The 21282-nt window shown below is 50.3% G+C and overlaps 11 non-coding genes across 11 annotated transcripts; all 11 read right to left on the bottom strand.

Annotated features, from left to right (window-relative positions):
• Positions 1 to 85: 85 nt before the first annotated feature.
• LOC148141276 (U2 spliceosomal RNA) lies at positions 86 to 277 on the bottom strand. The gene has a single exon (XR_015752713.1). It is a non-coding gene; the product is annotated as a U2 spliceosomal RNA (small nuclear RNA).
• A 1827-nt stretch (positions 278 to 2104) lies between these two features.
• LOC148141275 (U2 spliceosomal RNA) lies at positions 2105 to 2296 on the bottom strand. The gene has a single exon (XR_015752621.1). It is a non-coding gene; the product is annotated as a U2 spliceosomal RNA (small nuclear RNA).
• Positions 2297 to 4126: 1830 nt separating this feature from the next.
• Positions 4127 to 4318, bottom strand: LOC148141274 (U2 spliceosomal RNA). Its single transcript, XR_015752608.1, has one exon. It is a non-coding gene; the product is annotated as a U2 spliceosomal RNA (small nuclear RNA).
• Positions 4319 to 6144: 1826 nt separating this feature from the next.
• On the bottom strand, positions 6145 to 6336 carry LOC148141273 (U2 spliceosomal RNA). The gene has a single exon (XR_015752620.1). It is a non-coding gene; the product is annotated as a U2 spliceosomal RNA (small nuclear RNA).
• A 1830-nt stretch (positions 6337 to 8166) lies between these two features.
• On the bottom strand, positions 8167 to 8358 carry LOC148141272 (U2 spliceosomal RNA). Its single transcript, XR_015752702.1, has one exon. It is a non-coding gene; the product is annotated as a U2 spliceosomal RNA (small nuclear RNA).
• Positions 8359 to 10188: 1830 nt separating this feature from the next.
• Positions 10189 to 10380, bottom strand: LOC148141271 (U2 spliceosomal RNA). Its single transcript, XR_015752691.1, has one exon. It is a non-coding gene; the product is annotated as a U2 spliceosomal RNA (small nuclear RNA).
• Positions 10381 to 12210: 1830 nt separating this feature from the next.
• LOC148141270 (U2 spliceosomal RNA) lies at positions 12211 to 12402 on the bottom strand. The gene has a single exon (XR_015752680.1). It is a non-coding gene; the product is annotated as a U2 spliceosomal RNA (small nuclear RNA).
• Positions 12403 to 14232: 1830 nt separating this feature from the next.
• LOC148141269 (U2 spliceosomal RNA) lies at positions 14233 to 14424 on the bottom strand. Its single transcript, XR_015752669.1, has one exon. It is a non-coding gene; the product is annotated as a U2 spliceosomal RNA (small nuclear RNA).
• Positions 14425 to 16254: 1830 nt separating this feature from the next.
• On the bottom strand, positions 16255 to 16446 carry LOC148141268 (U2 spliceosomal RNA). Its single transcript, XR_015752619.1, has one exon. It is a non-coding gene; the product is annotated as a U2 spliceosomal RNA (small nuclear RNA).
• Positions 16447 to 18272: 1826 nt separating this feature from the next.
• On the bottom strand, positions 18273 to 18464 carry LOC148141267 (U2 spliceosomal RNA). The gene has a single exon (XR_015752618.1). It is a non-coding gene; the product is annotated as a U2 spliceosomal RNA (small nuclear RNA).
• A 1826-nt stretch (positions 18465 to 20290) lies between these two features.
• LOC148141266 (U2 spliceosomal RNA) lies at positions 20291 to 20482 on the bottom strand. Its single transcript, XR_015752658.1, has one exon. It is a non-coding gene; the product is annotated as a U2 spliceosomal RNA (small nuclear RNA).
• Between the last annotated feature and the right edge of the window lie 800 nt (positions 20483 to 21282).

Below are 21282 nucleotides of genomic sequence, written 5' to 3'. Positions count from 1 at the left end.
AACAATCACTGCAATCAACACGGCAAACTAGCAAAGGCAAGAGATTCACATTCCATTAACCTGCTTTTGAACTTGGCTAGTAGGCATTGGCTGCACCATTCCTGGAAACACTGCAATACCAGGCTGATACATGGAGGGGACAGAGCAAGCCCTTAAGCCATCTCCCTGCTCCAAAAATCCATTTAATACAAACACTCCCACGTTCGGGAGATATCAGCGATTAAACTGATAAGAACAGAAACTACACATATTCCAAGCCAAAAGGCCGAGAAGCGATAGCACATTAATACTCCAACGGTGGGGGTCATATTTGCCGACTATCCTTTCCATCAGCTTGATGATATTCAAAGTTCGTTTATTCCCTTACCGTGTACCTTCCAAGATTTCCGACCAGATCGGAAGATCACTTTGCAGCAGTCGCTGTGCTTTCCCCGTGGTTTTCTGTCCATCTGTTACCTAGCCGCGCAGATCGCGCTGACGACCAATCAGATGGCACGGGCCGGAGCCGCCATGGAAGCGCACGTCAGGTCGACTGCAGAGAGGTTTCTCCCGCTGATCGGGGACAGCAGCAGGGTCATTCTCCCGCTGATCGGGGACAGCAGCAGCAGCGGCGGCGGCAGGGTCATTTCCCCGGCATCTACAAGATTCACCAGAATTCCTCGGGCAGCAACCTTCCAAACCCATGGCCAACACAGCCTTGAGGGATGACGGCAGCAGATCCGTGGGAACACCACCATTCGCAAGTTCTTTCCCGAGGCACTCGCTGTCCTGAATTGCAAATATATCGTTGTTCCTCCGGTGTCACTGGGTCAAAATCTGGAATCCCCGCCCAAACAGCATCGCGGGGCTACCGACAGCACATGGACTGCAGCGGTGCGAGAGAGCAACTCACCACCAGGGTGATCTCGGGATGGGCAAGAAATGTTGGCCTTGACAGAAAGATCCTATTCATTTCCTCCCCTTGTGTTCGTGTCGCTTGCCCATTGATGCGAATCATTGTTTCCCTCACGTACAGGATTCGCTCCTTGGCATTCCACATCAATCTGAAAAGTTGTGAAAAGTGAATTACGTCCGTGCACCCTTTCTTTATCGTCCACTTTCAATATCCTCTCTACTTGTATCCGACTCTCTGTGTAGAATGGGGAGGGAGCTGATCTCCCTATGTAAACAGGTCACGCTGCAAGTGCACCTCATCGCCACAAGCAGCTCGATTTGACCTCTCCGTTCACATTACTGCAGATTGCTGAGAACATTTGAAGCCGATCCAGTTGACAAACTGACAACTATTTTGCTACTTGCACCACAAATGATGACAAACCATTCCAAATCGTACGGGTGGCACGGTGGCTCAGTGGTTAGTACGGCTGCCTCGTGGCACCAGGGAGCTGAAGTGAGTTCCAGCCTCGGGCGATCGTCTGTGTGAATAATCTTTACGTGCAGGCATAGCCACTAAAGCAGGTTGCTTCCGCGTAGTAGTTTGCGAAGAAACAAACAGAGATGGGGGTTTCACTCTATTCAGGAAACAGACCAAAGCCATTTCTTTCTTGTTCAAGAAAATATTCGGATAAATTTGATGCGTCGGTGGGTGTGGGGAAGGGGTTGTGGGGGCTGATCTGATAGCCATTTGACATTGGCTGAGTTATGGGATCCCACAACCTGATTTGACTGTGTTAAAAATCCCACAACACCAGGTTACAGGCCAACGGGGTTATTTGGAAGTACAGCAGTCACCACCACCCCCGCCGTACCATCGGTGGGATACGTTCCAAGACCGACCGCAGAAGACCGAAACGGCGGATAGGGGCAAACCCATTCATTTAAATTGGAAAGTTACCTTCCTGGCAGCCCCCTGGTTCCAGAATGTTCCCTGTAGCACGTTCGGGCCACGGATAGAGGGGTTACCCTGTCCTGGCTTTCAGCGTGCTGCACCTTCGTCAGGTAACTGCAGAGCAGGATCATAAGACAGAAAACTGGTAACAAAAGATGATAGTTTCATGCAACTGAAAAGACAAGAGATGGAACAATCACTGCAATCAACACGGCAAACTAGCAAAGGCAAGAGATTCACATTCCATTAACCTGCTTTTGAACTTGGCTAGTAGGCATTGGCTGCACCATTCCTGGAAACACTGCAATACCAGGCTGATACATGGAGGGGACAGAGCAAGCCCTTAAGCCATCTCCCTGCTCCAAAAATCCATTTAATACAAACACTCCCACGTTCGGGAGATATCAGCGATTAAACTGATAAGAACAGAAACTACACATATTCCGAGCCAAAAGGCCGAGAAGCGATAGCACATTAATACTCCAACGGTGGGGGTCATATTTGCCGACTATCCTTTCCATCAGTTTGATGATATTCAAAGTTCGTTTATTCCCTTACCGTGTCCCTTCCAAGATTTCCGACCAGATCGGAAGATCACTTTGCAGCAGTCGCAGTGCTTTCCCCGTGGTTTTCTGTCCATCTGTTACCTAGCCGCGTAGATCGCGCTGACGACCAATCAGATGGCACGGGCCGGAGCCGCCATGGAAGCGCACGTCAGGTCGACTGCAGAGAGGTTTCTCCCGCTGATCGGGGACAGCAGCAGGGTCATTCTCCCGGTGATCGGGGACAGCAGCAGCGGCGGCGGCGGCGGCAGGGTCATTTCCCCGGCATCTACAAGATTCACCAGAATTCCTCAGGCAGCAACCTTCCAAACCCATGGCCAACACAGCCTTGAGGGATGACGGCAGCAGATCCGTGGGAACACCACCATTCGCAAGTTCTTTCCCGAGGCACTCGCTGTCCTGAATTGCAAATATATCGTTGTTCCTCCGGTGTCACTGGGTCAAAATCTGGAATCCCCGCCCAAACAGCATCGCGGGGCTACCGACAGCACATGGACTGCAGCGGTGCGAGAGAGCAGCTCACCACCAGGGTGATCTCGGGATGGGCAAGAAATGTTGGCCTTGACAGAAAGATCCTATTCATTTCCTCCCCTTGTGTTCGTGTCGCTTGCCCATTGATGCGAATCATTGTTTCCCTCACGTACAGGATTCGCTCCTTGGCATTCCACATCAATCTGAAAAGTTGTGAAAAGTGAATTACGTCCGTGCACCCTTTCTTTATCGTCCACTTTCAATATCCTCTCTACTTGTATCCGACTCTCTGTGTAGAATGGGGAGGGAGCTGATCTCCCTATGTAAACAGGTCACGCTGCAAGTGCACCTCATCGCCACAAGCAGCTCGATTTGACCTCTCCGTTCACATTACTGCAGATTGCGGAGAACATTTGAAGCCGATCCAGTTGACAAACTGACAACTATTTTGCTACTTGCACCACAAATGATGACAAACCATTCCAAATCGTACGGGTGGCACGGTGGCTCAGTGGTTAGTACGGCTGCCTCGTGGCACCAGGGAGCTGAAGTGAGTTCCAGCCTCGGGCGATCGTCTGTGTGAATAATCTTTACGTGCAGGCATAGCCACTAAAGCAGGTTGCTTCCGCGTAGTAGTTTGCGAAGAAACAAACAGAGATGGGGGTTTCACTCTATTCAGGAAACAGACCAAAGCCATTTCTTTCTTGTTCAAGAAAATATTCGGATAAATTTGATGCGTCGGTGGGTGTGGGGAAGGGATTGTGGGGGCTGATCTGATAGCCATTTGACATTGGCTGAGTTATGGGATCCCACAACCTGATTTGACTGTGTTAAAAATCCCACAACACCAGGTTACAGCTCAACGGGGTTATTTGGAAGTACAGCAGTCACCACCACCCCCGCCGTACCATCGGTGGGATACGTTCCAAGACCGACCGCAGAAGACCGAAACGGCGGATAGGGGCAAACCCATTCATTTAAATTGGAAAGTTACCTTCCTGGCAGCCCCCTGGTTCCAGAATGTTCCCTGTAGCACGTTCGGGCCGCGGATATGGGGGTTACCCTGTCCTGGCTTTCAGCGTGCTGCACCTTCGTCAGGTAACTGCAGAGCAGGATCATAAGACAGAAAACTGGTAACAAAAGATGATAGTTTCATGCAACTGAAAAGACAATAGATGGAACAATCACTGCAATCAACACGGCAAACTAGCAAAGGCAAGAGATTCACATTCCATTAACCTGCTTTTGAACTTGGCTAGTAGGCATTGGCTGCACCATTCCTGGAAACACTGCAATACCAGGCTGATACATGGAGGGGACAGAGCAAGCCCTTAAGCCATCTCCCTGCTCCAAAAATCCATTTAATACAAACACTCCCACGTTCGGGAGGTATCAGCGATTAAACTGATAAGAACAGAAACTACACATATTCCAAGCCAAAAGGCCGAGAAGCGATAGCACATTAATACTCCAACGGTGGGGGTCATATTTGCCGACTATCCTTTCCATCAGCTTGATGATATTCAAAGTTCGTTTATTCCCTTACCGTGTACCTTCCAAGATTTCCGACCAGATCGGAAGATCACTTTGCAGCAGTCGCTGTGCTTTCCCCGTGGTTTTCTGTCCATCTGTTACCTAGCCGCGCAGATCGCGCTGACGACCAATCAGATGGCACGGGCCGGAGCCGCCATGGAAGCGCACGTCAGGTCGACTGCAGAGAGGTTTCTCCCGCTGATCGGGGACAGCAGCAGGGTCATTCTCCCGCTGATCGGGGACAGCAGCAGCAGCGGCGGCGGCAGGGTCATTTCCCCGGCATCTACAAGATTCACCAGAATTCCTCGGGCAGCAACCTTCCAAACCCATGGCCAACACAGCCTTGAGGGATGACGGCAGCAGATCCGTGGGAACACCACCATTCGCAAGTTCTTTCCCGAGGCACTCGCTGTCCTGAATTGCAAATATATCGTTGTTCCTCCGGTGTCACTGGGTCAAAATCTGGAATCCCCGCCCAAACAGCATCGCGGGGCTACCGACAGCACATGGACTGCAGCGGTTCGATGAGCAGCTCACCACCAGGGTGATCTCGGGATGGGCAAGAAATGTTGGCCTTGACAGAAAGATCCTATTCATTTCCTCCCCTTGTGTTCGTGTCGCTCGCCCATAAATGCGAATCATTGTTTCCCTCACGTACAGGATTCGCTCCTTGGCATTCCACATCAATCTGAAAAGTTGTGAAAAGTGAATTACGTCCGTGCACCCTTTCTTTATCGTCCACTTTCAATATCCTCTCTACTTGTATCCGACTCTCTGTGTAGAATGGGGAGGGAGCTGATCTCCCTATGTAAACAGGTCACGCTGCAAGCGCACCTCATCGCCACAAGCAGCTCGATTTGACCTCTCCGTTCACATTACTGCAGATTGCTGAGAACATTTGAAGCCGATCCAGTTGACAAACTGACAACTATTTTGCTACTTGCACCACAAACGATGACAAACCATTCCAAATCGTACGGGTGGCATTGTGGCTCAGTGGTTAGTACGGCTGCCTCGTGGCACCAGGGAGCTGAAGTGAGTTCCAGCCTCGGGCGATCGTCTGTGTGAATAATCTTTACGTGCAGACATAGCCACTAAAGCAGGTTGCTTCCGTATAGTAGTTTGCGAAGAAACAAACAGAGATGGGGGTTTCACTCTATTCAGGAAACAGACCAAAGCCATTTCTTTCTTGTTCAAGAAAATATTCGGATAAATTTGATGCGTCGGTGGGTGTGGGGAAGGGATTGTGGGGGCTGATCTGATAGCCATTTGACATTGGCTGAGTTATGGGATCCCACAACCTGATTTGACTGTGTTAAAAATCCCACAACACCAGGTTACAGCTCAACGGGGTTATTTGGAAGTACAGCAGTCACCACCACCCCCGCCGTACCATCGGTGGGATACGTTCCAAGACCGACCGCAGAAGACCGAAACGGCGGATAGGGGCAAACCCATTCATTTAAATTGGAAAGTTACCTTCCTGGCAGCCCCCTGGTTCCAGAATGTTCCCTGTAGCACGTTCGGGCCGCGGATATGGGGGTTACCCTGTCCTGGCTTTCAGCGTGCTGCACCTTCGTCAGGTAACTGCAGAGCAGGATCATAAGACAGAAAACTGGTAACAAAAGATGATAGTTTCATGCAACTGAAAAGACAATAGATGGAACAATCACTGCAATCAACACGGCAAACTAGCAAAGGCAAGAGATTCACATTCCATTAACCTGCTTTTGAACTTGGCTAGTAGGCATTGGCTGCACCATTCCTGGAAACACTGCAATACCAGGCTGATACATGGAGGGGACAGAGCAAGCCCTTAAGCCATCTCCCTGCTCCAAAAATCCATTTAATACAAACACTCCCACGTTCGGGAGATATCAGCGATTAAACTGATAAGAACAGAAACTACACATATTCCGAGCCAAAAGGCCGAGAAGCGATAGCACATTAATACTCCAACGGTGGGGGTCATATTTGCCGACTATCCTTTCCATCAGCTTGATGATATTCAAAGTTCGTTTATTCCCTTACCGTGTACCTTCCAAGATTTCCGACCAGATCGGAAGATCACTTTGCAGCAGTCGCTGTGCTTTCCCCGTGGTTTTCTGTCCATCTGTTACCTAGCCGCGCAGATCGCGCTGACGACCAATCAGATGGCACGGGCCGGAGCCGCCATGGAAGCGCACGTCAGGTCGACTGCAGAGAGGTTTCTCCCGCTGATCGGGGACAGCAGCAGGGTCATTCTCCCGCTGATCGGGGACAGCAGCAGCGGCGGCGGCGGCGGCAGGGTCATTTCCCCGGCATCTACAAGATTCACCAGAATTCCTCAGGCAGCAACCTTCCAAACCCATGGCCAACACAGCCTTGAGGGATGACGGCAGCAGATCCGTGGGAACACCACCATTCGCAAGTTCTTTCCCGAGGCACTCGCTGTCCTGAATTGCAAATATATCGTTGTTCCTCCGGTGTCACTGGGTCAAAATCTGGAATCCCCGCCCAAACAGCATCGCGGGGCTACCGACAGCACATGGACTGCAGCGGTTCGAGAGAGCAGCTCACCACCAGGGTGATCTCGGGATGGGCAAGAAATGTTGGCCTTGACAGAAAGATCCTATTCATTTCCTCCCCTTGTGTTCGTGTCGCTCGCCCATAAATGCGAATCATTGTTTCCCTCACGTACAGGATTCGCTCCTTGGCATTCCACATCAATCTGAAAAGTTGTGAAAAGTGAATTACGTCCGTGCACCCTTTCTTTATCGTCCACTTTCAATATCCTCTCTACTTGTATCCGACTCTCTGTGTAGAATGGGGAGGGAGCTGATCTCCCTATGTAAACAGGTCACGCTGCAAGCGCACCTCATCGCCACAAGCAGCTCGATTTGACCTCTCCGTTCACATTACTGCAGATTGCTGAGAACATTTGAAGCCGATCCAGTTGACAAACTGACAACTATTTTGCTACTTGCACCACAAACGATGACAAACCATTCCAAATCGTACGGGTGGCATTGTGGCTCAGTGGTTAGTACGGCTGCCTCGTGGCACCAGGGAGCTGAAGTGAGTTCCAGCCTCGGGCGATCGTCTGTGTGAATAATCTTTACGTGCAGACATAGCCACTAAAGCAGGTTGCTTCCGTATAGTAGTTTGCGAAGAAACAAACAGAGATGGGGGTTTCACTCTATTCAGGAAACAGACCAAAGCCATTTCTTTCTTGTTCAAGAAAATATTCGGATAAATTTGATGCGTCGGTGGGTGTGGGGAAGGGATTGTGGGGGCTGATCTGATAGCCATTTGACATTGGCTGAGTTATGGGATCCCACAACCTGATTTGACTGTGTTAAAAATCCCACAACACCAGGTTACAGCTCAACGGGGTTATTTGGAAGTACAGCAGTCACCACCACCCCCGCCGTACCATCGGTGGGATACGTTCCAAGACCGACCGCAGAAGACCGAAACGGCGGATAGGGGCAAACCCATTCATTTAAATTGGAAAGTTACCTTCCTGGCAGCCCCCTGGTTCCAGAATGTTCCCTGTAGCACGTTCGGGCCGCGGATATGGGGGTTACCCTGTCCTGGCTTTCAGCGTGCTGCACCTTCGTCAGGTAACTGCAGAGCAGGATCATAAGACAGAAAACTGGTAACAAAAGATGATAGTTTCATGCAACTGAAAAGACAATAGATGGAACAATCACTGCAATCAACACGGCAAACTAGCAAAGGCAAGAGATTCACATTCCATTAACCTGCTTTTGAACTTGGCTAGTAGGCATTGGCTGCACCATTCCTGGAAACACTGCAATACCAGGCTGATACATGGAGGGGACAGAGCAAGCCCTTAAGCCATCTCCCTGCTCCAAAAATCCATTTAATACAAACACTCCCACGTTCGGGAGATATCAGCGATTAAACTGATAAGAACAGAAACTACACATATTCCAAGCCAAAAGGCCGAGAAGCGATAGCACATTAATACTCCAACGGTGGGGGTCATATTTGCCGACTATCCTTTCCATCAGCTTGATGATATTCAAAGTTCGTTTATTCCCTTACCGTGTACCTTCCAAGATTTCCGACCAGATCGGAAGATCACTTTGCAGCAGTCGCTGTGCTTTCCCCGTGGTTTTCTGTCCATCTGTTACCTAGCCGCGCAGATCGCGCTGACGACCAATCAGATGGCACGGGCCGGAGCCGCCATGGAAGCGCACGTCAGGTCGACTGCAGAGAGGTTTCTCCCGCTGATCGGGGACAGCAGCAGGGTCATTCTCCCGCTGATCGGGGACAGCAGCAGCGGCGGCGGCGGCGGCAGGGTCATTTCCCCGGCATCTACAAGATTCACCAGAATTCCTCAGGCAGCAACCTTCCAAACCCATGGCCAACACAGCCTTGAGGGATGACGGCAGCAGATCCGTGGGAACACCACCATTCGCAAGTTCTTTCCTGAGGCACTCGCTGTCCTGAATTGCAAATATATCGTTGTTCCTCCGGTGTCACTGGGTCAAAATCTGGAATCCCCGCCCAAACAGCATCGCGGGGCTACCGACAGCACATGGACTGCAGCGGTTCGAGAGAGCAGCTCACCACCAGGGTGATCTCGGGATGGGCAAGAAATGTTGGCCTTGACAGAAAGATCCTATTCATTTCCTCCCCTTGTGTTCGTGTCGCTCGCCCATAAATGCGAATCATTGTTTCCCTCACGTACAGGATTCGCTCCTTGGCATTCCACATCAATCTGAAAAGTTGTGAAAAGTGAATTACGTCCGTGCACCCTTTCTTTATCGTCCACTTTCAATATCCTCTCTACTTGTATCCGACTCTCTGTGTAGAATGGGGAGGGAGCTGATCTCCCTATGTAAACAGGTCACGCTGCAAGCGCACCTCATCGCCACAAGCAGCTCGATTTGACCTCTCCGTTCACATTACTGCAGATTGCTGAGAACATTTGAAGCCGATCCAGTTGACAAACTGACAACTATTTTGCTACTTGCACCACAAACGATGACAAACCATTCCAAATCGTACGGGTGGCATTGTGGCTCAGTGGTTAGTACGGCTGCCTCGTGGCACCAGGGAGCTGAAGTGAGTTCCAGCCTCGGGCGATCGTCTGTGTGAATAATCTTTACGTGCAGACATAGCCACTAAAGCAGGTTGCTTCCGTATAGTAGTTTGCGAAGAAACAAACAGAGATGGGGGTTTCACTCTATTCAGGAAACAGACCAAAGCCATTTCTTTCTTGTTCAAGAAAATATTCGGATAAATTTGATGCGTCGGTGGGTGTGGGGAAGGGATTGTGGGGGCTGATCTGATAGCCATTTGACATTGGCTGAGTTATGGGATCCCACAACCTGATTTGACTGTGTTAAAAATCCCACAACACCAGGTTACAGCTCAACGGGGTTATTTGGAAGTACAGCAGTCACCACCACCCCCGCCGTACCATCGGTGGGATACGTTCCAAGACCGACCGCAGAAGACCGAAACGGCGGATAGGGGCAAACCCATTCATTTAAATTGGAAAGTTACCTTCCTGGCAGCCCCCTGGTTCCAGAATGTTCCCTGTAGCACGTTCGGGCCGCGGATATGGGGGTTACCCTGTCCTGGCTTTCAGCGTGCTGCACCTTCGTCAGGTAACTGCAGAGCAGGATCATAAGACAGAAAACTGGTAACAAAAGATGATAGTTTCATGCAACTGAAAAGACAATAGATGGAACAATCACTGCAATCAACACGGCAAACTAGCAAAGGCAAGAGATTCACATTCCATTAACCTGCTTTTGAACTTGGCTAGTAGGCATTGGCTGCACCATTCCTGGAAACACTGCAATACCAGGCTGATACATGGAGGGGACAGAGCAAGCCCTTAAGCCATCTCCCTGCTCCAAAAATCCATTTAATACAAACACTCCCACGTTCGGGAGATATCAGCGATTAAACTGATAAGAACAGAAACTACACATATTCCAAGCCAAAAGGCCGAGAAGCGATAGCACATTAATACTCCAACGGTGGGGGTCATATTTGCCGACTATCCTTTCCATCAGCTTGATGATATTCAAAGTTCGTTTATTCCCTTACCGTGTACCTTCCAAGATTTCCGACCAGATCGGAAGATCACTTTGCAGCAGTCGCTGTGCTTTCCCCGTGGTTTTCTGTCCATCTGTTACCTAGCCGCGCAGATCGCGCTGACGACCAATCAGATGGCACGGGCCGGAGCCGCCATGGAAGCGCACGTCAGGTCGACTGCAGAGAGGTTTCTCCCGCTGATCGGGGACAGCAGCAGGGTCATTCTCCCGCTGATCGGGGACAGCAGCAGCGGCGGCGGCGGCGGCAGGGTCATTTCCCCGGCATCTACAAGATTCACCAGAATTCCTCAGGCAGCAACCTTCCAAACCCATGACCAACACAGCCTTGAGGGATGACGGCAGCAGATCCGTGGGAACACCACCATTCGCAAGTTCTTTCCCGAGGCACTCGCTGTCCTGAATTGCAAATATATCGTTGTTCCTCCGGTGTCACTGGGTCAAAATCTGGAATCCCCGCCCAAACAGCATCGCGGGGCTACCGACAGCACATGGACTGCAGCGGTTCGAGAGAGCAGCTCACCACCAGGGTGATCTCGGGATGGGCAAGAAATGTTGGCCTTGACAGAAAGATCCTATTCATTTCCTCCCCTTGTGTTCGTGTCGCTCGCCCATAAATGCGAATCATTGTTTCCCTCACGTACAGGATTCGCTCCTTGGCATTCCACATCAATCTGAAAAGTTGTGAAAAGTGAATTACGTCCGTGCACCCTTTCTTTATCGTCCACTTTCAATATCCTCTCTACTTGTATCCGACTCTCTGTGTAGAATGGGGAGGGAGCTGATCTCCCTATGTAAACAGGTCACGCTGCAAGCGCACCTCATCGCCACAAGCAGCTCGATTTGACCTCTCCGTTCACATTACTGCAGATTGCTGAGAACATTTGAAGCCGATCCAGTTGACAAACTGACAACTATTTTGCTACTTGCACCACAAACGATGACAAACCATTCCAAATCGTACGGGTGGCATTGTGGCTCAGTGGTTAGTACGGCTGCCTCGTGGCACCAGGGAGCTGAAGTGAGTTCCAGCCTCGGGCGATCGTCTGTGTGAATAATCTTTACGTGCAGACATAGCCACTAAAGCAGGTTGCTTCCGTATAGTAGTTTGCGAAGAAACAAACAGAGATGGGGGTTTCACTCTATTCAGGAAACAGACCAAAGCCATTTCTTTCTTGTTCAAGAAAATATTCGGATAAATTTGATGCGTCGGTGGGTGTGGGGAAGGGATTGTGGGGGCTGATCTGATAGCCATTTGACATTGGCTGAGTTATGGGATCCCACAACCTGATTTGACTGTGTTAAAAATCCCACAACACCAGGTTACAGCTCAACGGGGTTATTTGGAAGTACAGCAGTCACCACCACCCCCGCCGTACCATCGGTGGGATACGTTCCAAGACCGACCGCAGAAGACCGAAACGGCGGATAGGGGCAAACCCATTCATTTAAATTGGAAAGTTACCTTCCTGGCAGCCCCCTGGTTCCAGAATGTTCCCTGTAGCACGTTCGGGCCGCGGATATGGGGGTTACCCTGTCCTGGCTTTCAGCGTGCTGCACCTTCGTCAGGTAACTGCAGAGCAGGATCATAAGACAGAAAACTGGTAACAAAAGATGATAGTTTCATGCAACTGAAAAGACAATAGATGGAACAATCACTGCAATCAACACGGCAAACTAGCAAAGGCAAGAGATTCACATTCCATTAACCTGCTTTTGAACTTGGCTAGTAGGCATTGGCTGCACCATTCCTGGAAACACTGCAATACCAGGCTGATACATGGAGGGGACAGAGCAAGCCCTTAAGCCATCTCCCTGCTCCAAAAATCCATTTAATACAAACACTCCCACGTTCGGGAGATATCAGCGATTAAACTGATAAGAACAGAAACTACACATATTCCAAGCCAAAAGGCCGAGAAGCGATAGCACATTAATACTCCAACGGTGGGGGTCATATTTGCCGACTATCCTTTCCATCAGCTTGATGATATTCAAAGTTCGTTTATTCCCTTACCGTGTACCTTCCAAGATTTCCGACCAGATCGGAAGATCACTTTGCAGCAGTCGCTGTGCTTTCCCCGTGGTTTTCTGTCCATCTGTTACCTAGCCGCGCAGATCGCGCTGACGACCAATCAGATGGCACGGGCCGGAGCCGCCATGGAAGCGCACGTCAGGTCGACTGCAGAGAGGTTTCTCCCGCTGATCGGGGACAGCAGCAGGGTCATTCTCCCGCTGATCGGGGACAGCAGCAGCGGCGGCGGCGGCGGCAGGGTCATTTCCCCGGCATCTACAAGATTCACCAGAATTCCTCAGGCAGCAACCTTCCAAACCCATGGCCAACACAGCCTTGAGGGATGACGGCAGCAGATCCGTGGGAACACCACCATTCGCAAGTTCTTTCCCGAGGCACTCGCTGTCCTGAATTGCAAATATATCGTTGTTCCTCCGGTGTCACTGGGTCAAAATCTGGAATCCCCGCCCAAACAGCATCGCGGGGCTACCGACAGCACATGGACTGCAGCGGTTCGAGAGAGCAGCTCACCACCAGGGTGATCTCGGGATGGGCAAGAAATGTTGGCCTTGACAGAAAGATCCTATTCATTTCCTCCCCTTGTGTTCGTGTCGCTCGCCCATAAATGCGAATCATTGTTTCCCTCACGTACAGGATTCGCTCCTTGGCATTCCACATCAATCTGAAAAGTTGTGAAAAGTGAATTACGTCCGTGCACCCTTTCTTTATCGTCCACTTTCAATATCCTCTCTACTTGTATCCGACTCTCTGTGTAGAATGGGGAGGGAGCTGATCTCCCTATGTAAACAGGTCACGCTGCAAGCGCACCTCATCGCCACAAGCAGCTCGATTTGACCTCTCCGTTCACATTACTGCAGATTGCTGAGAACATTTGAAGCCGATCCAGTTGACAAACTGACAACTATTTTGCTACTTGCACCACAAACGATGACAAACCATTCCAAATCGTACGGGTGGCATTGTGGCTCAGTGGTTAGTACGGCTGCCTCGTGGCACCAGGGAGCTGAAGTGAGTTCCAGCCTCGGGCGATCGTCTGTGTGAATAATCTTTACGTGCAGACATAGCCACTAAAGCAGGTTGCTTCCGTATAGTAGTTTGCGAAGAAACAAACAGAGATGGGGGTTTCACTCTATTCAGGAAACAGACCAAAGCCATTTCTTTCTTGTTCAAGAAAATATTCGGATAAATTTGATGCGTCGGTGGGTGTGGGGAAGGGATTGTGGGGGCTGATCTGATAGCCATTTGACATTGGCTGAGTTATGGGATCCCACAACCTGATTTGACTGTGTTAAAAATCCCACAACACCAGGTTACAGCTCAACGGGGTTATTTGGAAGTACAGCAGTCACCACCACCCCCGCCGTACCATCGGTGGGATACGTTCCAAGACCGACCGCAGAAGACCGAAACGGCGGATAGGGGCAAACCCATTCATTTAAATTGGAAAGTTACCTTCCTGGCAGCCCCCTGGTTCCAGAATGTTCCCTGTAGCACGTTCGGGCCGCGGATATGGGGGTTACCCTGTCCTGGCTTTCAGCGTGCTGCACCTTCGTCAGGTAACTGCAGAGCAGGATCATAAGACAGAAAACTGGTAACAAAAGATGATAGTTTCATGCAACTGAAAAGACAATAGATGGAACAATCACTGCAATCAACACGGCAAACTAGCAAAGGCAAGAGATTCACATTCCATTAACCTGCTTTTGAACTTGGCTAGTAGGCATTGGCTGCACCATTCCTGGAAACACTGCAATACCAGGCTGATACATGGAGGGGACAGAGCAAGCCCTTAAGCCATCTCCCTGCTCCAAAAATCCATTTAATACAAACACTCCCACGTTCGGGAGATATCAGCGATTAAACTGATAAGAACAGAAACTACACATATTCCAAGCCAAAAGGCCGAGAAGCGATAGCACATTAATACTCCAACGGTGGGGGTCATATTTGCCGACTATCCTTTCCATCAGCTTGATGATATTCAAAGTTCGTTTATTCCCTTACCGTGTACCTTCCAAGATTTCCGACCAGATCGGAAGATCACTTTGCAGCAGTCGCTGTGCTTTCCCCGTGGTTTTCTGTCCATCTGTTACCTAGCCGCGCAGATCGCGCTGACGACCAATCAGATGGCACGGGCCGGAGCCGCCATGGAAGCGCACGTCAGGTCGACTGCAGAGAGGTTTCTCCCGCTGATCGGGGACAGCAGCAGGGTCATTCTCCCGCTGATCGGGGACAGCAGCAGCGGCGGCGGCGGCGGCAGGGTCATTTCCCCGGCATCTACAAGATTCACCAGAATTCCTCAGGCAGCAACCTTCCAAACCCATGACCAACACAGCCTTGAGGGATGACGGCAGCAGATCCGTGGGAACACCACCATTCGCAAGTTCTTTCCCGAGGCACTCGCTGTCCTGAATTGCAAATATATCGTTGTTCCTCCGGTGTCACTGGGTCAAAATCTGGAATCCCCGCCCAAACAGCATCGCGGGGCTACCGACAGCACATGGACTGCAGCGGTTCGAGAGAGCAGCTCACCACCAGGGTGATCTCGGGATGGGCAAGAAATGTTGGCCTTGACAGAAAGATCCTATTCATTTCCTCCCCTTGTGTTCGTGTCGCTCGCCCATAAATGCGAATCATTGTTTCCCTCACGTACAGGATTCGCTCCTTGGCATTCCACATCAATCTGAAAAGTTGTGAAAAGTGAATTACGTCCGTGCACCCTTTCTTTATCGTCCACTTTCAATATCCTCTCTACTTGTATCCGACTCTCTGTGTAGAATGGGGAGGGAGCTGATCTCCCTATGTAAACAGGTCACGCTGCAAGCGCACCTCATCGCCACAAGCAGCTCGATTTGACCTCTCCGTTCACATTACTGCAGATTGCTGAGAACATTTGAAGCCGATCCAGTTGACAAACTGACAACTATTTTGCTACTTGCACCACAAACGATGACAAACCATTCCAAATCGTACGGGTGGCATTGTGGCTCAGTGGTTAGTACGGCTGCCTCGTGGCACCAGGGAGCTGAAGTGAGTTCCAGCCTCGGGCGATCGTCTGTGTGAATAATCTTTACGTGCAGACATAGCCACTAAAGCAGGTTGCTTCCGTATAGTAGTTTGCGAAGAAACAAACAGAGATGGGGGTTTCACTCTATTCAGGAAACAGACCAAAGCCATTTCTTTCTTGTTCAAGAAAATATTCGGATAAATTTGATGCGTCGGTGGGTGTGGGGAAGGGATTGTGGGGGCTGATCTGATAGCCATTTGACATTGGCTGAGTTATGGGATCCCACAACCTGATTTGACTGTGTTAAAAATCCCACAACACCAGGTTACAGCTCAACGGGGTTATTTGGAAGTACAGCAGTCACCACCACCCCCGCCGTACCATCGGTGGGATACGTTCCAAGACCGACCGCAGAAGACCGAAACGGCGGATAGGGGCAAACCCATTCATTTAAATTGGAAAGTTACCTTCCTGGCAGCCCCCTGGTTCCAGAATGTTCCCTGTAGCACGTTCGGGCCGCGGATATGGGGGTTACCCTGTCCTGGCTTTCAGCGTGCTGCACCTTCGTCAGGTAACTGCAGAGCAGGATCATAAGACAGAAAACTGGTAACAAAAGATGATAGTTTCATGCAACTGAAAAGACAATAGATGGAACAATCACTGCAATCAACACGGCAAACTAGCAAAGGCAAGAGATTCACATTCCATTAACCTGCTTTTGAACTTGGCTAGTAGGCATTGGCTGCACCATTCCTGGAAACACTGCAATACCAGGCTGATACATGGAGGGGACAGAGCAAGCCCTTAAGCCATCTCCCTGCTCCAAAAATCCATTTAATACAAACACTCCCACGTTCGGGAGATATCAGCGATTAAACTGATAAGAACAGAAACTACACATATTCCGAGCCAAAAGGCCGAGAAGCGATAGCACATTAATACTCCAACGGTGGGGGTCATATTTGCCGACTATCCTTTCCATCAGCTTGATGATATTCAAAGTTCGTTTATTCCCTTACCGTGTACCTTCCAAGATTTCCGACCAGATCGGAAGATCACTTTGCAGCAGTCGCTGTGCTTTCCCCGTGGTTTTCTGTCCATCTGTTACCTAGCCGCGCAGATCGCGCTGACGACCAATCAGATGGCACGGGCCGGAGCCGCCATGGAAGCGCACGTCAGGTCGACTGCAGAGAGGTTTCTCCCGCTGATCGGGGACAGCAGCAGGGTCATTCTCCCGCTGATCGGGGACAGCAGCAGCAGCGGCGGCGGCAGGGTCATTTCCCCGGCATCTACAAGATTCACCAGAATTCCTCGGGCAGCAACCTTCCAAACCCATGGCCAACACAGCCTTGAGGGATGACGGCAGCAGATCCGTGGGAACACCACCATTCGCAAGTTCTTTCCCGAGGCACTCGCTGTCCTGAATTGCAAATATATCGTTGTTCCTCCGGTGTCACTGGGTCAAAATCTGGAATCCCCGCCCAAACAGCATCGCGGGGCTACCGACAGCACATGGACTGCAGCGGTTCGATGAGCAGCTCACCACCAGGGTGATCTCGGGATGGGCAAGAAATGTTGGCCTTGACAGAAAGATCCTATTCATTTCCTCCCCTTGTGTTCGTGTCGCTCGCCCATAAATGCGAATCATTGTTTCCCTCACGTACAGGATTCGCTCCTTGGCATTCCACATCAATCTGAAAAGTTGTGAAAAGTGAATTACGTCCGTGCACCCTTTCTTTATCGTCCACTTTCAATATCCTCTCTACTTGTATCCGACTCTCTGTGTAGAATGGGGAGGGAGCTGATCTCCCTATGTAAACAGGTCACGCTGCAAGCGCACCTCATCGCCACAAGCAGCTCGATTTGACCTCTCCGTTCACATTACTGCAGATTGCTGAGAACATTTGAAGCCGATCCAGTTGACAAACTGACAACTATTTTGCTACTTGCACCACAAACGATGACAAACCATTCCAAATCGTACGGGTGGCATTGTGGCTCAGTGGTTAGTACGGCTGCCTCGTGGCACCAGGGAGCTGAAGTGAGTTCCAGCCTCGGGCGATCGTCTGTGTGAATAATCTTTACGTGCAGACATAGCCACTAAAGCAGGTTGCTTCCGTATAGTAGTTTGCGAAGAAACAAACAGAGATGGGGGTTTCACTCTATTCAGGAAACAGACCAAAGCCATTTCTTTCTTGTTCAAGAAAATATTCGGATAAATTTGATGCGTCGGTGGGTGTGGGGAAGGGATTGTGGGGGCTGATCTGATAGCCATTTGACATTGGCTGAGTTATGGGATCCCACAACCTGATTTGACTGTGTTAAAAATCCCACAACACCAGGTTACAGCTCAACGGGGTTATTTGGAAGTACAGCAGTCACCACCACCCCCGCCGTACCATCGGTGGGATACGTTCCAAGACCGACCGCAGAAGACCGAAACGGCGGATAGGGGCAAACCCATTCATTTAAATTGGAAAGTTACCTTCCTGGCAGCCCCCTGGTTCCAGAATGTTCCCTGTAGCACGTTCGGGCCGCGGATATGGGGGTTACCCTGTCCTGGCTTTCAGCGTGCTGCACCTTCGTCAGGTAACTGCAGAGCAGGATCATAAGACAGAAAACTGGTAACAAAAGATGATAGTTTCATGCAACTGAAAAGACAAGAGATGGAACAATCACTGCAATCAACACGGCAAACTAGCAAAGGCAAGAGATTCACATTCCATTAACCTGCTTTTGAACTTGGCTAGTAGGCATTGGCTGCACCATTCCTGGAAACACTGCAATACCAGGCTGATACATGGAGGGGACAGAGCAAGCCCTTAAGCCATCTCCCTGCTCCAAAAATCCATTTAATACAAACACTCCCACGTTCGGGAGATATCAGCGATTAAACTGATAAGAACAGAAACTACACATATTCCGAGCCAAAAGGCCGAGAAGCGATAGCACATTAATACTCCAACGGTGGGGGTCATATTTGCCGACTATCCTTTCCATCAGCTTGATGATATTCAAAGTTCGTTTATTCCCTTACCGTGTACCTTCCAAGATTTCCGACCAGATCGGAAGATCACTTTGCAGCAGTCGCTGTGCTTTCCCCGTGGTTTTCTGTCCATCTGTTACCTAGCCGCGCAGATCGCGCTGACGACCAATCAGATGGCACGGGCCGGAGCCGCCATGGAAGCGCACGTCAGGTCGACTGCAGAGAGGTTTCTCCCGCTGATCGGGGACAGCAGCAGGGTCATTCTCCCGCTGATCGGGGACAGCAGCAGCAGCGGCGGCGGCAGGGTCATTTCCCCGGCATCTACAAGATTCACCAGAATTCCTCGGGCAGCAACCTTCCAAACCCATGGCCAACACAGCCTTGAGGGATGACGGCAGCAGATCCGTGGGAACACCACCATTCGCAAGTTCTTTCCCGAGGCACTCGCTGTCCTGAATTGCAAATATATCGTTGTTCCTCCGGTGTCACTGGGTCAAAATCTGGAATCCCCGCCCAAACAGCATCGCGGGGCTACCGACAGCACATGGACTGCAGCGGTTCGATGAGCAGCTCACCACCAGGGTGATCTCGGGATGGGCAAGAAATGTTGGCCTTGACAGAAAGATCCTATTCATTTCCTCCCCTTGTGTTCGTGTCGCTCGCCCATAAATGCGAATCATTGTTTCCCTCACGTACAGGATTCGCTCCTTGGCATTCCACATCAATCTGAAAAGTTGTGAAAAGTGAATTACGTCCGTGCACCCTTTCTTTATCGTCCACTTTCAATATCCTCTCTACTTGTATCCGACTCTCTGTGTAGAATGGGGAGGGAGCTGATCTCCCTATGTAAACAGGTCACGCTGCAAGCGCACCTCATCGCCACAAGCAGCTCGATTTGACCTCTCCGTTCACATTACTGCAGATTGCTGAGAACATTTGAAGCCGATCCAGTTGACAAACTGACAACTATTTTGCTACTTGCACCACAAACGATGACAAACCATTCCAAATCGTACGGGTGGCATTGTGGCTCAGTGGTTAGTACGGCTGCCTCGTGGCACCAGGGAGCTGAAGTGAGTTCCAGCCTCGGGCGATCGTCTGTGTGAATAATCTTTACGTGCAGACATAGCCACTAAAGCAGGTTGCTTCCGTATAGTAGTTTGCGAAGAAACAAACAGAGATGGGGGTTTCACTCTATTCAGGAAACAGACCAAAGCCATTTCTTTCTTGTTCAAGAAAATATTCGGATAAATTTGATGCGTCGGTGGGTGTGGGGAAGGGATTGTGGGGGCTGATCTGATAGCCATTTGACATTGGCTGAGTTATGGGATCCCACAACCTGATTTGACTGTGTTAAAAATCCCACAACACCAGGTTACAGCTCAACGGGGTTATTTGGAAGTACAGCAGTCACCACCACCCCCGCCGTACCATCGGTGGGATACGTTCCAAGACCGACCGCAGAAGACCGAAACGGCGGATAGGGGCAAACCCATTCATTTAAATTGGAAAGTTACCTTCCTGGCAGCCCCCTGGTTCCAGAATGTTCCCTGTAGCACGTTCGGGCCGCGGATATGGGGGTTACCCTGTCCTGGCTTTCAGCGTGCTGCACCTTCGTCAGGTAACTGCAGAGCAGGATCATAAGACAGAAAACTGGTAACAAAAGATGATAGTTTCATGCAACTGAAAAGACAATAGATGGAACAATCACTGCAATCAACACGGCAAACTAGCAAAGGCAAGAGATTCACATTCCATTAACCTGCTTTTGAACTTGGCTAGTAGGCATTGGCTGCACCATTCCTGGAAACACTGCAATACCAGGCTGATACATGGAGGGGACAGAGCAAGCCCTTAAGCCATCTCCCTGCTCCAAAAATCCATTTAATACAAACACTCCCACGTTCGGGAGATATCAGCGATTAAACTGATAAGAACAGAAACTACACATATTCCAAGCCAAAAGGCCGAGAAGCGATAGCACATTAATACTCCAACGGTGGGGGTCATATTTGCCGACTATCCTTTCCATCAGCTTGATGATATTCAAAGTTCGTTTATTCCCTTACCGTGTACCTTCCAAGATTTCCGACCAGATCGGAAGATCACTTTGCAGCAGTCGCTGTGCTTTCCCCGTGGTTTTCTGTCCATCTGTTACCTAGCCGCGCAGATCGCGCTGACGACCAATCAGATGGCACGGGCCGGAGCCGCCATGGAAGCGCACGTCAGGTCGACTGCAGAGAGGTTTCTCCCGCTGATCGGGGACAGCAGCAGGGTCATTCTCCCGCTGATCGGGGACAGCAGCAGCAGCGGCGGCGGCAGGGTCATTTCCCCGGCATCTACAAGATTCACCAGAATTCCTCGGGCAGCAACCTTCCAAACCCATGGCCAACACAGCCTTGAGGGATGACGGCAGCAGATCCGTGGGAACACCACCATTCGCAAGTTCTTTCCCGAGGCACTCGCTGTCCTGAATTGCAAATATATCGTTGTTCCTCCGGTGTCACTGGGTCAAAATCTGGAATCCCCGCCCAAACAGCATCGCGGGGCTACCGACAGCACATGGACTGCAGCGGTGCGAGAGAGCAACTCACCACCAGGGTGATCTCGGGATGGGCAAGAAATGTTGGCCTTGACAGAAAGATCCTATTCATTTCCTCCCCTTGTGTTCGTGTCGCTTGCCCATTGATGCGAATCATTGTTTCCCTCACGTACAGGATTCGCTCCTTGGCATTCCACATCAATCTGAAAAGTTGTGAAAAGTGAATTACGTCCGTGC

The sequence above is a fragment of the Chiloscyllium plagiosum genome, unplaced genomic scaffold (assembly GCF_037043375.1).
Source record: "Chiloscyllium plagiosum isolate Xiang-an unplaced genomic scaffold, Cpla_swu_hap1 HiC_scaffold_33, whole genome shotgun sequence".
NCBI lineage: Eukaryota > Metazoa > Chordata > Chondrichthyes > Orectolobiformes > Hemiscylliidae > Chiloscyllium > Chiloscyllium plagiosum.
Note: the sequence above shows the minus strand (reverse complement) of the source record. Positions and strands in the feature narration are given on the sequence as shown.